Genomic DNA, 18,519 nt, shown 5'->3' on the forward strand with positions numbered 1-18,519 from the left:
CATCTGTTGTATTAGTTTGTCATTATGTATTGACATTTTTCGCCGAAATTCCATAAAATTAACGCAATATGAGTAAAATATTCCCCTTTACATATGAATGGAATGAAGTATGAAATGATAGTGAGAAAATACATTCTGTTAAAAAATAAAGGTATGAAATAGTGTTTAAATATCTATTATTTATATATTTAACTTCTTCTATTTAGTAGCTGTTAAAAATTCACATTATGTAATGGTTAATGAAAAATATACTGAATAAATAAACATATAGTAAATATGTTGAGTAAAACAGGGCGTATGAGAAATATTGAATAAGCCGAATGTATTGACATGATGGTAAATATGTATGTAGTATATGTAGGAGTACATTTTACGCTAATATTACAAAATTAATTTTCGTATGTATACAGAATATATATATATAGAATTTAAACACTTTAGAGTTTTTTTTCTTGAATTGGTAACAACATATTTTTTTTTTAATGTATTCTCAATTTTCAATATTCCGTACATTTTACATAATTCATAAAGGTAATATTTTCAACCCACTTATAGATACGTACATATATAAGCATCGCCTTTTTCTATCGCATGGTTTGGAGGGAGTTTTACAAGGTGTGTTCCAAAGTCAACAGGACTTTTCGAATCTAGCGCCCCTGTCTATACGTCGAGTAGTGCGTTAGAATCTGCTATCTTTATCAATTGCCCAGAGAGAATTTCATGACATTTCATTGATTGGAAGTGAAGTTATTGCGTTTTAAGTGTCAGTATGTTTGTGTTAACGGTGCGAAAATGAGCTTCGAACAAAGAGCCAACATTAAATTTTGTTTTAAAATTGGTAAAACTTTTACGTTTCAATTGATGAAACAAGTTTATGGCGATGATTCAACGCGAGTGGTTTTTCAAAGTGGTCGTGAGGACAAAAATGACGATCAACATGTGGGCCAATCTAAATCAGTGATCACCGGAAACTCCATCGAAACTGTGTGTGAATTCATCAAAAATCTGCCGAAATCATCATTGAAATTCATGGAAATGGAATTGAACATCTCCATAGCATCACATTTGTTCCGTACAGATTGACTGACGACCAAAAATTGCTCAGAATCCAACATTCGAAGGACGCATGTGACCGATTATTTGACCAAAAATCCCCGCATTAAACTAATATGGCACCGTGCGACTTCTTCCTTTTCGGACAAATGCATTTGTCCATGAAGGAAAAGCGTTATGCAGACGTAGACGTAGAGGCCATATGTTTATATTGAGACTGCTGTTTTATGAATCGGAATACTTTTTTTGTGATCACTGCTTATTTTATGTTAACATATATTTTCCACAAGCACACTTTGTATCAAATGTACTGATTTTATATTAATACATTTCCTCACTTGAACGCAAATGCAATTCTCAAAATACTTTCACACCACTTCAAGTCAAATAACATTGATTATGTCAACGCCTTGGGTTGTGTGCAAAATTACACAACGCCACAGCAATCTCAAAAAGCTTAAGTTAAGCTAAAGCAGATGAAATACTGTGGGCAATCAAATGTGGACGGGACACAGGCATTACAATGGCATTCAAGCAGAGAGCAAGCTTAAGAATTTAGTAACAATACACATTAAACGCTATTTTTAGCAGTCGGTGCAACAATTCTTGTTGTTGCTTGCAATGAAAATCAATTGTTGCACAAGTCTGCATAGCCAACAGCTCACTGTGTATGAATACATATGCCACATTAATTTCTATATATGTAGGTCGTGTAGTTGGTTTAAATGACATTCTTTAGTGCCACTGAGAGTGATGCTCGTCCGCCTGTCTGCCAGCATTGGGTGTTACTCCACTGTAATCTTAAGTATTTTAATTAGAATTTATGTGACAATTTGTCCTTAACTTGAAAACACTATTACCTGCACAAGTGACTGAAATTTTCTATGTATGTTTAGTATCACAATTGCCTCGTTATATATAGAAATGCGATAGTAGTAGTATTGGGCATAGACTTACATGGTAGTTATTTGCCTAAATTAGTAAATTTTTCGATTATTTCTGCTTTAAATATAAATTGTACGATTATAGTAGTTTCATTAATAAAATTCACAGTTTGCAGTGATATATAAAATAATGTGTTTTAAGCAAGAAAGCGTGGCAACTCTATCAAAACACATTCGTACGGAGTTGCTAAATATCTGCGTATCATTTTACAGTTTGGGTCTATTACTTCAAATACCAAAATTGACACAGTGATAATTCTATGAACGAAATTTTCCCTTCACATATTTAATTTTTCTTACAAAATCTTAATTTTGGTCCATCAGATTGTATATGGTATCGTAGTCTGATCTGAACAATTCCTTCGGATTTTTATTATTGTAATGTTGACTCGTTCAAAAAAATTTTCCGTAGAAGTCCTTGATTTCGATCATTTGAGCAGTTTGTAATGCAGCCATATGTTATATTAGTCCGATATTGGCGGTCTTGAATAAGAACTTTCTTGTGAAGAAAATGAAGTGTACAAAATTTCTGATCGATATCTACATTTTATTTTTATCCTAAAAACTTGTTTCACCCAAAACAAGTAAGGAAAGGCCATGTTAGGATGTACTTTTTAAACTTTAGCGAGGCAAAGAGATATACGGAATTTTCGTTGATATTTTAATTAAAAGTGAGAAGTATTGTATCAATTATTTATAATCATAAGAAAGAAAATAAACTGTTTAGGATATAGAAAGACATTTTTTCTCGATTTTCATTAATATGTCTTCATATTAATCGATAGATACTCCTAAATTTAACCCCTTCACACATCGGCCATTTCCCTTTGCTCGATTTAAATTTGTTCATATATCTCGTAGCTCGTCTCTCTTACAGTCTAGGCGCTTTAACTACGTTTGTTCGAGAAAGAAGTGTATTCGCTGCTAAAGTTGCTTGTAAGCTTATTTGTATATTTGGGTTGCTACAAGTTGCACTTATTTAATTGGTAGTTTTAGTTCATTACTGTTGTTTGTTGTAAGCACAATTGCTGCCTGCTTGCAAAACTGCTGCTCGTTGCCGCTGGCATAAGTATGTAAAGTATAGCGCCGGCTGGCACTAAGTATTTCATTTTTTAATCATCTGTTCTGGCGATGACTTCTATAAAGTTCGCGAAAGAAATTAAAAACAAACACAGTGGAATTCCTGACCAACACTCGTATGTTTAAAATGTATTCTTGGAGGCAGAAATTGTAACTCAGAACTATATTTCTACTGAATTAAGAAATGTGAGCCAATGTTTGGCAGCAGTGAATGAATGATAACGTTTCGAATATGCCACTAGCGGGAATTGTGATGCGTACTAAAATCAAAATATTAACCAACAACTTGTTGAAGTTAATTGTTTTTAAGTTTTAGGCAGGTTAAAAACATGAAGATACATAATTCAATAAGAATACCAAAAACAAAACTGAATGTATATATATATCTGTCATGTACCTAAATCTACAAAACTTTGCAAATAATAAAGGAATTGTGTTCCGAAAACTCCCAACAATTCGATGGTGTAAATGTCCCTCACTAATCTACTTGTTTCTAGAAAGAGAATTGTATCACATGTATATCCATCTTCGTATTTTTTAGATGTTACACAGCCCTGCTATTTTATTCATATATTTCATAGCGTTTCGAAAATTTCATTCATTCTAAATGGTTAATCTCAGCAGCAAATTGATTATATCAGTTATGCTATCCAATTTCTTTTACAAACATTTATGCTACAGACTCCGGTATTTACTAAATATTTTTAATTTCAGTGTTTCAAGTTTTGCAATTTATGACTTTAAAAGTATATTTATTTTACAACCCTCCATGGCATCATGCTAAAGATAAATTCAAATTCCATGGAACAAATTCAAAGTATGTTAAAATTTGCGCTACATACCTAAACCAGCTTCTGGTAGCAAGAAGTTTTCGTAAGTTCGCAAATAAGATTACTTATCCTAAATTCCTATAATATAATATTTAATTTTACACTCATTCCTCATTCTTTCCGCGCATATAATCTTCAACTCTCTACTGATAGATAAAAAGTTTAATTGCGAATCAAAGCCAATTCACCAGAACCAAACTCGCCAGCAGCAAAGATTAAGTTTGCAAAATTGACGTCTATATGAGCTACCAAAAAACAGATAAGTGGAAAAGAAGCAGTAATTTCATGGTTTTAAAACTTAATGCTGCTGGCAAAAACTTCTCGCTCAAACAAAGTAGTAAAAGAAAACAAGTTATGTGATTGTAAACACACTTTTAGGCGAAAGTTTTAAAAAAAATATGGGAGAGTGATCTTCTACGGATTAAAAGTTAATAAAATTATGCTATCTTCTCGGATGACAAGAGCTGGAGTTTTGTTTTTTTAAAAAAGACTGTGAACTAGTAGCAGAGCAAAGTTCAGAAGGAAAGTAAGGATATGACAAATGCACTTCATAATTATAAATAATGAACTCAAAAAAATTGCACATAAAGTGTTACAAATAATTAAATTTTCAGCTTTTTTCACAGGAAGCGAAGTTGTGTTGAAGTAGGAAAATAAAATCTTTATACCTATTTGATTGCCGTCTGGTAATATTATAGTTTTCTAGCTTCCATTGAGTACAGCCTCTGCTCCCTTGTTTTAGATCATTGTCTTCATGCAATATGGTTAACAATTATGACTAGATATGCCGCCATTCAGTTGCTTAGTAACTCCTCTTTATACAATTTTATCATTCTAACGGCGTTTAGTGTGTGCTTTTCTTTGATTATATTGATATTGTGGATATTTTCCTGCCCTGCAACTTTTTCTCAGTGTGTGCTTTTAAAAGTAGGGGTTTAAATTTCTGAAACTCTTTTTAAACATTTTTTTTAACTTCTCTTAAATTGAACAGTGGTTTCTTCCCAAAAAAGGGAATAATAGCCTTGCCCTCAGTTTTAGAAGTTGCTTAATTCCTCCCTCTTCCTGGCATCCAAGTTTCCAATTTTCTCATAATGTCTATCTGGTACCTTTCAAAACGTTTCTTATACTAAACACTAATTTTACTTGAATCACGGGACGGCACGGCGCAACACATTAAGAAGATCGTCAGCGAACACAACTGAACAATGAATTTGGAATAAACTTCAAAACAGTTTCCTACGATTTGAAAAACTTTAGTTTTTGAACCCACTGTATAGACAATTTTTGTTAAGCGTTTCATTATTTATTTAAATCATTCTGTAATTACCTCTAAAGTATTTTTTCTCAATTCCATTTTAAGCAAGTATTGGTATTAAAAGCTATATTTTTGTTGAAATTAAAATATTAATTAAGTAGAAACCGTGTTCATTGAAATATAGGAAAATATTGAAAAAAGGGGAATTTGATTTCACGTGTTATTACAAATTCCACATAGAAAAATATCACAAATATAATACACTTAGGATACATTGAAAATGCGCAGTATATTATTACCAAATCTGCATTGAAGCGCCACAACATAAATTCAGCACATTGAAAATCCCCTTTTTGGGGATGGTGCACTTGAACGGAGGGCGATCAGCGCACGGTGCAACTCAGTAATTCAGATGACAAAAACTTTTTCAATTACGAGCATGAACGTCAAACGAGTGTATTGGGTCAGCATAATGCTTTGGAGGGAAGAAGTTGTCGCTTGTATGTAGTTATTATGAGAGTATACATATGCGTTTGTATGCTGCACGTGTATTATACATTATATGCCACATGTAGCAAGTACAACAGGAGGTTTGGCGAGAGAACGACCGCGAGACTACCAATGCCCTGGAAAAAGGTAGTCTGCAGTGCGGAAAACTCAAAGTTTTATATGAACGTGTATATGTGTGTCCCTGTGTAAGCTTACAAAGCTAACCTAACTAAATAACCGAAAAAACCTACTCACGTTGCAGATAAAAATGGCACAAAATGGAACTAGTAAACGTAATGAAATGAAAATAATAATAATAAAAGTAACATAGTTCAAGCCAATTTTTGCGGGTGATCCACCGTAATGATGAAAGGCAAGACGCAGCTAAAGCTTTCGCAAACAGGCTAGCAAGCTGGCAAACTGGCAGCTAGCCAAGCAGTCAACCACAAAAATATCATTTTTAGTAATACAATACAACTGTAGCTCAAGCAATGTTCGTAACATCCATACACATGTAAAAATGCCTCGTATTCTGCAAGCCTTTGCGAATGTTTGCGGCATAAGACTTATATCCCGGCGCAAACCAAACGCTGTGAATGTGGGAATGTAACTATGGAGCCGTCGTTCGCTAAAATTCAAACATTTACATATCCTTGCATAACAAAATCTGACATAATATTTTATTAAGCACTGCAATTTCATGTCCAGCTTATGGAAGTATCCAAATAGGCCAAATATAAAATTAAGAAACAAAGCTAAAATGCACGAAATACAAACTAAATTGAGAACTTAATTTTGCGAATAAAATAAATTGTGAACGAAAACTTATTCTCATGAAAAATGCAAATGTTTCTATAATCCCATTCGTTGCTACTGGGTACAAATTTCATGACAAAATATAATTGTTTCGAAAATTCCATTCGTGTCTTCTTGGTGTTGTTCAAATTCAGATTCAAAAATAATATTGTTAATAAAATTCCTTCAATATCACAATTATTTCGAAAGATGCAGATGTTCCACCTAAGAGGATTATTGTTAAAAACGTTAAAAAATTGGATTTATGCCATGGAACTCAAATTAGTAGCAACAAAATATGCGAATTTCAAAAATTCCACACGTACCGCTAAGGAAATTGCATTGGCTTAAACAATATGTATTTACCGAAATTCTCGATATCAACACGCAGCACATAACAGCTCGCCAGTTTAATTTACACACTATTTTCACGGCTCACGTCAGGTCAACTCAACAACAAAAATATTTACGGTGGCTACATGTAGGCTGCATGAAATAAATCACAAACTTCTTGCGCGTGACTTATTAGGAGTAGGAGTTTAGTACTAAATACTACCTAGAAAACGTCGAGCGTACATGCACTCACATGAAAAAATATACATATGCCTGTATGGCCCAAAATATTCGACTATCATGCGACGTTGTTCATAAAATTTCGTGCTGCAAAGGCAAAGGATCATCATGCCGCAAGCCAACAGTTGTATGTATGAATTTACGTATGCATGTATTTCCATGCGACCTCATTAACCGCCTATCTCCTTGACTCTCTACCAACCACCGTTAACACCTATAGGCTCAAGAGTATAGGCTCAGGGCCAGCACTGAGTGGTCGAACTCTGTGCTATACTGTTTAAGACAGAAGAACGGCTTTGAGCCTTATATAGTTCACAGTAGAGTCTGAGCGGATTGCGTGGTATACCCTAGTATATAAGTGCCGACTTGCAGTTACCTTACATACATGCATATAGATAAATTTGGGCTTATGCTTGTGTCACAGGTTTGCAATTTTATTTTTTAAGAAATCTTACACTCAATTCTCCTTGCGCTTCTTCAACACACACCACGTCCTCAACCCTTTAAAGTTCGGTTCTGCTAACTATCGTTTGCAGTGTTATTAAATTCGTACTCTGCTCTGTATTTCGGAATGATTGCATATCTTTCGGCTTTTAAGCGTAGTAACAAGGTGATGTCAAGTGGAAAAGGACACGTTGAACATATCTTGAGGTAGATAGATGCATTTGCTGCAGTTCGTTATTATTGTATTAGAGGTAGTGCGACAACGATGTCACGATGCCAAACATGTCTCTTTAGGGAAAATGTTTAAATTAATTTTATTTAAAACGTTATATAAGACTTGAAAACACACACTCCTTGTCAGAACAAGAAAGCTTTTTTTATTAATTCCTTTGATATCAACTTGGAAGACACTGCAGTAGAAAGGCTTTTCTTGCATCTTATTTTGTAAAAAAATGCAGTGGGAGGAGGCACTCACTTATATAGTTTGGTTCCAAATACGGATGGATATGTGTGTCTCTATTTACCTCGCCTCTTTTCTACTATTTGTTACAATTTAAGTTCAATTTAAGAAAGCCTGCCTGTTTGGCATAGCCCTAGGACTCCACTAACACAAATACTAACTTTTCTTTATTGCTTTCCATACGCTTTACCTCGTATTTCTTTTCCATATTTGATATATGTACAGTAAAGTATAATGTAGTGTAGTGTGTAGAGGTAATGAGTTACTCGAGTCGATAGTCCCCAATTGGGCCCAACCATCCTTTTAAAGATATAAAGTGCTGTAGCTGCTTTCTTTACTAGCGTCTAAGTTTGGGTTTCATTTAAGCTTCCTATAAAAAATTAAGCTGTATCACCTTTTGTTAACCTTTTACTAATGGCGGCTTAATTTCTGGGTTTTTGTGTTTTTGTCTGTCTTCCTTGCTTGCTTTTAAGTTTAGTCGGCACGATAAGATATTGAGTATTTACCCCTAATCGAAACCGCCACAGCGGTGTCGAACGAGAGTACACCGTATTTAGACCTTTTTTAAAGAAAAACATTTTGTTCCTTTTTTTCTAACCCCAACTAATGTTTTATTTTCCTTGTCTTCTTTGCAGCTTCCACATAAAACGCATTGAATCGTCGATAGTCAAATATGACGTTGACTGCGGTGAATCGCTAACCATTTACAATTCAGATCATCCCGATCCGGCGCGTATTATCAAAACCTTCTGCGATACATTTTCACGGCCCATAGGAAGGCGAACTTCGTGACCACTAGTTTTTCGCTATACGTGCAATTCGATTTGAAAACGGGCTCCTATAGTGCCTCATCGCCCTATTATAGGGAGCATTATAAGTTCTTCGATAAAACACACTTCGGAGATCCAGGTCCCGAATACGCTCTGCGATGAAGTTATGTTTGTCTGGAAACATCTGAGTGGCAAAATACACTCACCAATGAATTCTTTAATCTTCAAACGCACCGGTGGCGTAAGCTACCAATAAAAGTTCGTGATTGATCGTCGACTATATGTACGCGCAGTAGTCGAAGTTACATGTATCATTCAAGGAATTACCGTACAATAACAATGCCTGCACGCGTTGTCATGAAGAACGTGTCGACAAGCTGGTTATTTTGGAGGAGCGAGAGAAATTCCAGAACAATCTCGACTGCTGCTGCGACAACATAAAGCGGATTGTGAGTGTAATATCCTCAGCGGATCAGATGAACCTGGAAATGATCGTACTGGGTCAACATGCGATCACGTCCTATATCAAGAATCCCAATCCACTATTCGAAGCATCTTATGAGTTTCCTCAAGTTCCGCTATGTAGTCCCATAATTACGGTCCTCGCCTGATGGTGAATTGGTGTTTCCGTAAGAGAAAGCATTGGCGATGGCGGCAATGCATTTGGGAACTGAAAGTAGCAGCACAACGCGATCTATGGTTGAATCTGGAAAAGGTGCGCTTCGATGATCAACCTGTGAGAGCGCCTATTAGAACAGACACTAAAAGCATAGTATTGGTTGCATGGCAAATCACTAGATGCAGTGTAGCAGACTATCTGTATATTATATTAATCTTCTCAAAAAACACTAGAGCACTCGTTAAATTAATTTCATTGCAACCTGTTATATTTCTTTATTTATAACCAACAAAGTCCCAGAATAAAAGCGAGATGGACTCGGAAAATATGTGAAAACATTCAGACAGAACTATCTTAGCTTATAACATATAATGCATCTGCTGGGTGTTGAGCATATGGAAAGGTTAGTTTTATCCAATAACTCATTATTCATTATCTCATTTAGATATTTTTATTTATATATTATATTTTTACTCTTTCTATCACTCAATATCCTGGGCAGATTGATAAAAAATGCCTTTGAAACATTAAATCCTAAGCTTGACTTTATTTTCCGCTGTGCTTTTTTGTTACACTTAAATTTAATGTTTTTATTAAACCTTCTCAAAGATGTACGTTTGCAGTAGAAAAGTTTGCCTGAGAAATATAAACCCAAAACAAAAAACATTCAATTTGGGTATTGAAGGTATGAAACCATATTCTGAATTGAGAATAAAACTGTAAAAACCCCACTAGAATTATATGAAACGAAAAAGAGAAGAAGAGAAATGTATAGTTGTATTCACTAAGTGGTATGTATAATGTATTACGATTAATAAGTAAGAAAAAATAGATTAAACATGCAGTAAGAAGTAAAAATTAAAATTGTATGTATTTAGTTAAGTATATGTATACAAGTACATATAAGTATTTTAATATATTGCATCCTTTTAGAATAACTATGTAAAATTAGTAATAAAATGATTTCCTTAAGGTGTTATATTGGAACTAAATTTAAATTTTCACACAAAAAGTCGAAATGGCATCACAACTTATCGAGCCACCAGACACAGCGGTCAATGGTCTCGTATCGGAATTCGGTGACAATATTTTTATGAAAACAGTATGCTTTTTTATCAAAACTGGATTAAATCTGGCCAATACCTCCCCTAATATACCCAGTATAGAGTAAAACAAAAATTTAATGTAATCAAAAATACAGTCCTTCTCCTCGCCACAATAAACCGTATATTCATTTCCGACCTTTTAACTTTATGTCATTAATACTGGTTAAAATATGTGATAATTTAATGAAAATAATGGTATTGAAATGCTTTACAGTACAACTGGCAGAACGCACCACGATCGCAGGATCGATAAATAATATTCTATTTTTATTCCAGTTTATCGCAATCAAATTCAGAAAAATCTGTGGTGGTAGCTCAATTAGCACTTGATGTGCCATTTTGATACACTATTCTTAGAACCTTCTGTTTCAGCTATCACGTTTCACCTTCTCTCTCAAACCATTTTGAGGTTTCGATGAAGCTACTTATGTCTGATATGCTTTTAGTAGAAATCCATTCAAGGTTTGGTGCTTAATGGATTCCAAGTGTTTTGTGTCGAATCTGTGCTAGAGCCGGGCATTCACAGAAAAAGTGGAGAATTGTTTCCTTGTTCCCTGCTATTCCGCAGCCTCAACAGATGTTGTTGTAGGGCATATCCATTTTGGACGCATGTTCCCCAAATGGTCAGTGCCCTGTTGTGATAGCTGTTACTCTGCAGATACTTTTTCTTGACCTATTTAGTAAGTCGTTGATTCTTTTCCTGTCATATGTTGTGTAACTTTAGTTTATTATTACAGGTCTTTCCACGCGACAATGACAATAGTAAGTACGACACGAATATTATAAAACGCCTGAAAAAAAGAAAAATCTAGAATTGTTAAAAATTTGGTCACGGCTACGTCTCAGATAATCCACCCGTTGAGTACAACTTTTGATGACTCGTTCGAGCATTTCGTCTGGTAACTGGCGAATGACACGTGTGATGTTTTGCTCAAAGACCTGAATCGAAGCCGCATTATCAGTATAGCCTTTGAACTTTACATATCCCCACAGGAAAAAGTCTAACGGTGTGATATCACACGATCTTGGTGGCCAATCGACCGGCCCAAAACGTGAAACTATCTGCTCACCAAAGAGATCTGTTAATAAATCAATTGACTGACGCTCAGTAGGGCGATTATTTTGACCATAAGTTTAGCGAAGCAAATTGAATGTTTGTGAAACACATTCTTTACAGGACGTAAGTTTTCCTAACAAAGTATTTGTAAACGTTATTCAGGCATAAGTCTTTCCGTGATGAAATGCCAAACAATAATGAACAAAAGTAGCATGACAGCTTAACACGACTCACCCGTGATCTGTCAAAAAAGGCTATTGGAAAAAGTAACTCTACTTGGATCGCCCGTTATAACATACAAGTTGTACTATTATTTGTCTTAATCTTATCATAACTGATGTTAGAGAATTTACAATTCATACAGCTACGGCAGAGAAACCTCTCAAATTAATAATTTAATATTTCGAGAATGTTCGTTTAAAAAGCAATTGATCGTTTTTGCATTTAATGGTCTACTGTTTGTGATCAGACTTGAAGAAATATAGTCAGTCAAATACCTTACAGAAATTTGGAAAATGTTAAAAAAGCTTTGGTTCGAGCAGTGTCGTCAAGGCCAATAGAAATTGTGCGCGCTGCTATCGGTTGGTTTCCTAGTACAAAAAAAAATTATTAGTTCGTAGATAGGCGTCATAGGACCACTGTCACGCCTACAAAACGCCATTAACCGAAAACCTATAAAATGCCATAACTAAGCACTAAGTTAAGATATAAAACTATAATTTGGTACAGAGGATCGCAGTAGCAAGGGCACCTGTGGGCAAAAATTTTTTAAAAAGTGGGGGTGGATCCGCCTTATAACAAGTTTAAAGAACACATCTCCTAAACCACTTAAGCTACAACACCAAAATTCGCTGAGTATAAATTTTATAATAACTTCAACCGACAGTGTGAAAACCGATAAATAGATCGGAGGATAACCCCGCTCACTCCTCATATAACGGTACTGTTAAAAACTACTTAAAGGGCGATTAATCAATAATAACATTAAATTTCACCACCGAGATGGTATGAGACAGTTTTATGAAAGCCGGTATGAAAATTGGACAGTGGGAGTGGCACCGTCCACTTGTTGATGAAATCCCATACCTCGGGACCCGATCAAACGGATTTTGACGAAATCAAGTAAATGACCTTATTTTAACAATCTTTGTCACAGTGTGATAATGAATGAAAACGGACCACAACGACGCCTTCTTCCCACATGACACAATTTTGAATTCCTTTTGACTATTTCACTTTCCGGTATACAAATAAAGAAGCAATTAATATAACGAAATAAAGCTTTGCACGAATAATGTATTTAGCATGGCACACGCTAAATACACGCTTATAACCAAAAATTATTTAAATCCAATAAAAATTGTTCAAGGCCCTAGGTACCGAATATGTGGACCCCAGTATCTATAGTTAACTTTTGTTCGAAAATGTCGGTCAATGTGTGATATACAAAACTGAAATTAAGGGATAATCCCTCGCTTATAATATTGTGTCTGTGTGTCAAATCGGACCAATACTTTCCTTAGCCCCATATACTTAATATAAAGATTTTCGACCTTCCAAGTGACTTTGTACCTCATATATCCCAATGAAAGCATGTTTACTCATAACAGTGTATATTTGTGCTTAAAATGGATACATTTGAGCGAAAACTTTTCCTAGCCCCTTTATAACTAATATGAGGATTTGGGTGTGGTATTGAGAAAAATGGATAAAATCGGACCGCTACTACCCGCAACTCCCATATATTATATATGTATGTACCATATAACGATTTTCGTTTTTCAAACAAATCTTTCGCCGAATTCGTCAGTCAGTGTATGAGTTATTTTAAATATATTTATATATAAAATTGCTTAAACTCCGATCCTCTGGTTGACGTTTTCCCCTTAAATATTTGCCAGGCTTTGATTCTTGCAAGTTGCAAGAGTATAAAATGTTCGGTTGCACCCGAACTTACCCCTTCCTTACTTATTTTTGTTTAAATTTTTTTTTATTTGAGCTATTATTTTAAATCCTCCTTTTTATTAGGTTCCAAATTTTAAATTGTTATGTCATAATTTTACTTTTATTTGTTTATTTCATTATATTTATGTTATAATTTCTCCCTTCGCTTTCAGCATGTATATTTTGCCCAACTCCCCACTCATTCGTACTTCAATCCACCCAAACAGATATACTTTATCTCAGTAAATTCATCGATGCCATAAAGTCCTCCCTCACGTCCGATACCGGACTCTTTGATGCCACCAAATGGTGCCTCCGCCTGAGACGCCAGTCCTACATTAACGCCCAAAATGCCAACTTCAAGTCGTCGCGCCACTCTAAATACTTCTTGCAAGTTTTGACTATAGAAGTACCCCGCTAACCCATGCCGTGAACTATTTGCCCTGGTTACAACTTGGTCTTCCGTGTCAAACTTTGCCAATGTAATAACTGGTCCGAAGATCTCTTCACGACGTCCACGTACGGTCCACGTCGGTAATAGAAAAGTTCACCGATTTCGTGCAAACGTTTAGCACCGCATATCCGTATTACCTTTGCATGTCTGGAAAGTGCATCCTTCATGAATGCCTCAATTCGCTTTAGCTGTATTAATGACTTCACCAATGTCCACACTTTTATCGTGTCGCGGACCAATTTTCAAAGCTTCAACTTGTGCTTGCAACTGTTTCCGAAAGTCTTCATACACAGCAGAATGTATGTAAAAACGGTTTGCTGAGACACAAGTTTGTACGCCGTTTCGAAATTTGGATAACATTGCACCTTTCACTGCTTCGGCTATGTCAGCTGATTCGAAGACAATGAATGGTGCATTACCGCCGAGTTCTAACGAAACACGTTTTAGCAAGCCAGCTGATTCACGAAACAAAAGTTTTCCAACTTCAGTGGAGCCTGTAAAAGAGATGCCACACACCAGCGGGCTCCGGCGGAAGAGCTCACCGATGGCAGGAGCTCCACTCGTGGTGATCACGTTGAAAACACCAGCTGCTATACAGGCCAATTGGGAAAGTTTAGCGAGTGCCAAGCAGGTAAGTGGTGTATTTTCGTCAGGTTTGACGACGACTGTGCAGCTTGTGGCATGTTCAATATTATTAAAAATTAACACTAATTTTTTCAAAATTCATACCGGCCGCCAAAGCCGTTGCTGCTTTTCGTAAGACTAAGGCCATTGGAAAGTTCCATGGTGTTATGAGTGCTGCGACACCAAGCGGCTCGCGCAGCACAAGCAGCTCCTGATTGCTCACTGAACTGGCGATGAGTTGGCCATCAATGCGTCGTGCTTCCTCGGCAAACCATTCGACAAACGACTGACCATAAGCTACCTCGGATAGTGACTCGGTCAATGGTTTTCCACATTCCGCCGTGATAATGTTAGCCAATTCAGCGCAATGCTGTGAAATCAAGATGTGCCAATTCTGTGAAGAAATCAATTAGAAGTTTCACGAGATATATTATACACATAATATATAATTGTTCCGCCGACAAACCTTCAGCAACTGCGAGCGCTCACGTGCTATAATCAACTTCCATTCGGTCGCGTAAAAAGCTCTTGTGGCGACATCTATTGCTTTTTGCGCTTCGACTGCAGTCATGTCGGGCACACAGCCGATCACTTGCATATCTGCCGGATTTCGAACTTCGAATGTAGCACCGCTGGCAGCGTCCAACCATTCGCCACCAATGTAAGCTTGCTTAAGCCAGAGAGAAGTTGTCGATGTGCGACATTTGTGGTGTAGAGAGCAGCGGATCAATTTACTATTGCACTTTCGGTACAATGTTGAAAACAGAATATACATTTTTTGTTTTTAATAATATTAGTGTGATCTTTTGTCTTTTATTTTGATATTTTGTTTTGTAATGTAAGGGTTGCTAACTACATGACACATTTTTCAAGACGATTTATTTCGAAAACCGCTTATTTTGTTTGTACAACTCTCGAGATAAACTACTACAAAATAGCTTTAGATCTTACCATATAAAAATGCGATTTTTCCCACCTTCTTCTGACTTCCTTCAGGAATTAATCGAAGTGACGATCAAGGCGATCTTAATTTAATATTATATAACCTTCTGTCTTCATTCGAACGTCTAACTATTTTCTTTTTAAAGACGGTTTTGGGCTTACTGTACATGAAAACACTACTTATGTTCTCTATCAGTCAGAATTATATTCTAGAAACTTTGCACCCGAAATATCGATTAAGCATTGCAGTCGCTGAGCTCTTCAAAAGAAGCAGATTCGGATAGTTCGACCTTAACTTATTTGAGGAAATTATATCTGCATGTTCAATACTAAACCTGTCGAACATGTATATCCAACAAGTTAATGCTGAGCCATCGGATAAGCGATCAACAAGCTCAAGTTGGGTACATCCACTAACCGCATCCGTCTTTCTTATAAATTTACGAAAATTGTCATGAAAAATTACAAACAACCGCCAAAATCGTTAACAAACGTAATTAAAATAAATGACCTATAAAATTAATTCCCAACCAATCCATAGATAAAAAAATCGAATCAGAATTTACAATAGGTTTAACAACTATTTACGACCAAATTAAATGCGACGAGCAATGAAATTAAGAGATGAGACCAGTTTACATATTCCAAATAAGTAAAAAAAAAATAACAAAAACAACTGAATAAAACATTTTACGTGAAAAACGCTAAGCGTTTCAAAATAATTGCGGCAAATATGTATTTAACAAAGTTCGGACCACAAAAATAGCACAGCAAAACTTAACACACTCAAATAATAAAAACTTCATCTATAACGAGCACAAACTTTTGTGAGAACTCTCTGGAAGGATTGTTTTTCTTACAATGATAAAAATGGAGCATAACCTAAAAAATGGGTTTACTGTGAATTAAACTTAATCTAGCTATAAAGTACGAACAATGCGTACATCTTTAATAAAAATTAACCAAACCTTAATTTTCTTCAAATTTCAAATTCATTTATTTAACATTTATGTATGTTCTTTAAAAAATATATCTTCTTATATATAACAAATAAGGAAGGGCTAAGTTCGGGTGTCACCGAACATTTTATACTCTCGCATGGTAAAGTGATAATCGAGATTTCATAATACGTCATTTACATATTTTTCAAATACCGTATTTTTGTAAAGTTCTATTCCGCTATCATCATTGGTTCCTAATGTTTATACTCGAATTATACAGAGAAGGCATCAGATGGAATTCAAAATAGCTTTATATTGGAAGAAGGCGTGGTTGTGAACCGATTTCACCCATATTTCGTACATGTCATCAGGGTGTTAAGAAAATATTATATACCGAATTTCATTGAAATCGGTCTAGTAGCTCCTGAGATATGGTTCTTGGTCCATAAGTGGGCGGCGCCACGCCCATTTTCATTTTTAAAAAAAGGCTGGGTGCATCTTCCTTCTGCCACTTCTTCCGTAAAATTTAGTGTTTCTGACGTTTTTTGTTAGTCGGTTAACGCACTTTTAGTGATTTTGAACATAACTTTTGTATGGGAGGTGGGCGTGGTTATTATCCGATTTCTTCCATTTTTGAACTGTATATGGAAATGCCTGAAGAAAACGACTCTATAAAGTTTGGTTGACATAGCTATAGTAGTTTCCGAGATATGTAGAAAAAACTTAGTAGGGGGCGGGGCCACGCCCACTTTTCCAAAACAATTGCGTCCAAATATGCCATTCCCTAATGCGATCCTTTGTGCCAAATTTCACTTTAATATCTTTATTTATGGCTTAGTTATGACACTTTATAGGTTTTCGGTTTCCGCCATTTTGTGGGCGTGGCAGTGGGCCGATTTTGCCCATCTTCGAACTTAACCTTCTTATGGAGCCAAGGAATACGTGTACCAAGTTTCATCATGATATCTCAATTTTTACTCAAGTTACAGCTTGCACGGACGGACGGACGGACGGACAGACAGACATCCGGATTTCGACTCTACTCGTCGCCTTGATCACTTTGGTATATATAACCCTATATCTGACTCTTTTAGTTTTAGGACTTACAAACAACCGTTATGTGAGCAAAACTATAATACTCTCGTTAGCAACATTGTTGCGAGAGTATAAAAATAAGTTGGCTGTTTTGTCTGTTCGCTATAGGTGACTAAATCGTTGCACGAAATGAAAAATGACTTCAACTACTTTAAAGGGAATCTAATGAGGAAGGTTTGCAAAAAAAAGTCAGAAAATATTAAATTTTAACGGACTTACGAGGGTAAATTTCCAAAAATTAACTTTTTCTTATAAAATCTTGTTTGTTTTGTTTTCTAATTGATTTATTTGTAAATTATTTATTTGAATCCTTCCATTTCTGTGAATTGCTTTCTGTATTTCAGCTATTCAAAAGGTCAATTATTAAAAATTATTCAGTGAAAACTTTATTCATACAAAGTGATCAATTATAGATTGAAATTTGTCACGATGCCACGAGGAGGTCGTCCTAATATCGGTCGGCGTTTTTGTTTTTGCCATCAACATACATTGGCAGTCCAAAGCACATGCACGAGTTCTTTTGGATGCGATGACATATGTACATGCGGAATAATGGACGGGCGGATTTGTTTGTTACATTCGTTTGCAATGCAAAATGGTCATACCATAGATTACGGAATTTAGATTGCGGTCAATTAGCAAGCGATCGTCACGATGTCACATCACGACTTATCAAATTACAGCTACGATATTTGATGGTCTTTATCTTGAAGCAACGTATATGTATATGGTGCTGTTAGATACTGCATGAACTCTGTTGAGTGGCAAAAAAGAGGTTTGCCGCACGCACACATTTTTCTTTGGATGGTGGATGGTGGTTACACCAGATCGAATTGATGAAATCATTTCTGCGGAAATTCCTGATGCAGAGAGAGATCCAGTATTATACGAAGTTATGAAAACCAATATAGTTCATAAACCTTGCGGACACCACAATCCCACTTCGGTTCGTATGTCTGACAATAAATGCACGAAACACTATCCACTTGCTTTTCTTAAGGAAACGCGATCTGAAAATGATGGATATCCACTGTATCGACGTTG

General features: G+C 35.7%; 2 pseudogenes; one reads left to right on the forward strand and one right to left on the reverse strand.

Moving 5' to 3' along the window:
* LOC126755813 (uncharacterized) overlaps nt 1-10,279 on the forward strand; it is a 47,915-nt pseudogene extending 37,636 nt beyond the window's left edge.
* Nucleotides 10,280-13,360: 3,081 nt separating this feature from the next.
* Nucleotides 13,361-15,425, reverse strand: LOC126754660 (succinate-semialdehyde dehydrogenase [NADP(+)] GabD-like; annotated as a pseudogene).
* Between the last annotated feature and the right edge of the window lie 3,094 nt (nt 15,426-18,519).

Source organism: Bactrocera neohumeralis, chromosome 4 (assembly GCF_024586455.1).
Source record: "Bactrocera neohumeralis isolate Rockhampton chromosome 4, APGP_CSIRO_Bneo_wtdbg2-racon-allhic-juicebox.fasta_v2, whole genome shotgun sequence".
In the NCBI taxonomy this organism is placed as follows: domain Eukaryota; kingdom Metazoa; phylum Arthropoda; class Insecta; order Diptera; family Tephritidae; genus Bactrocera; species Bactrocera neohumeralis.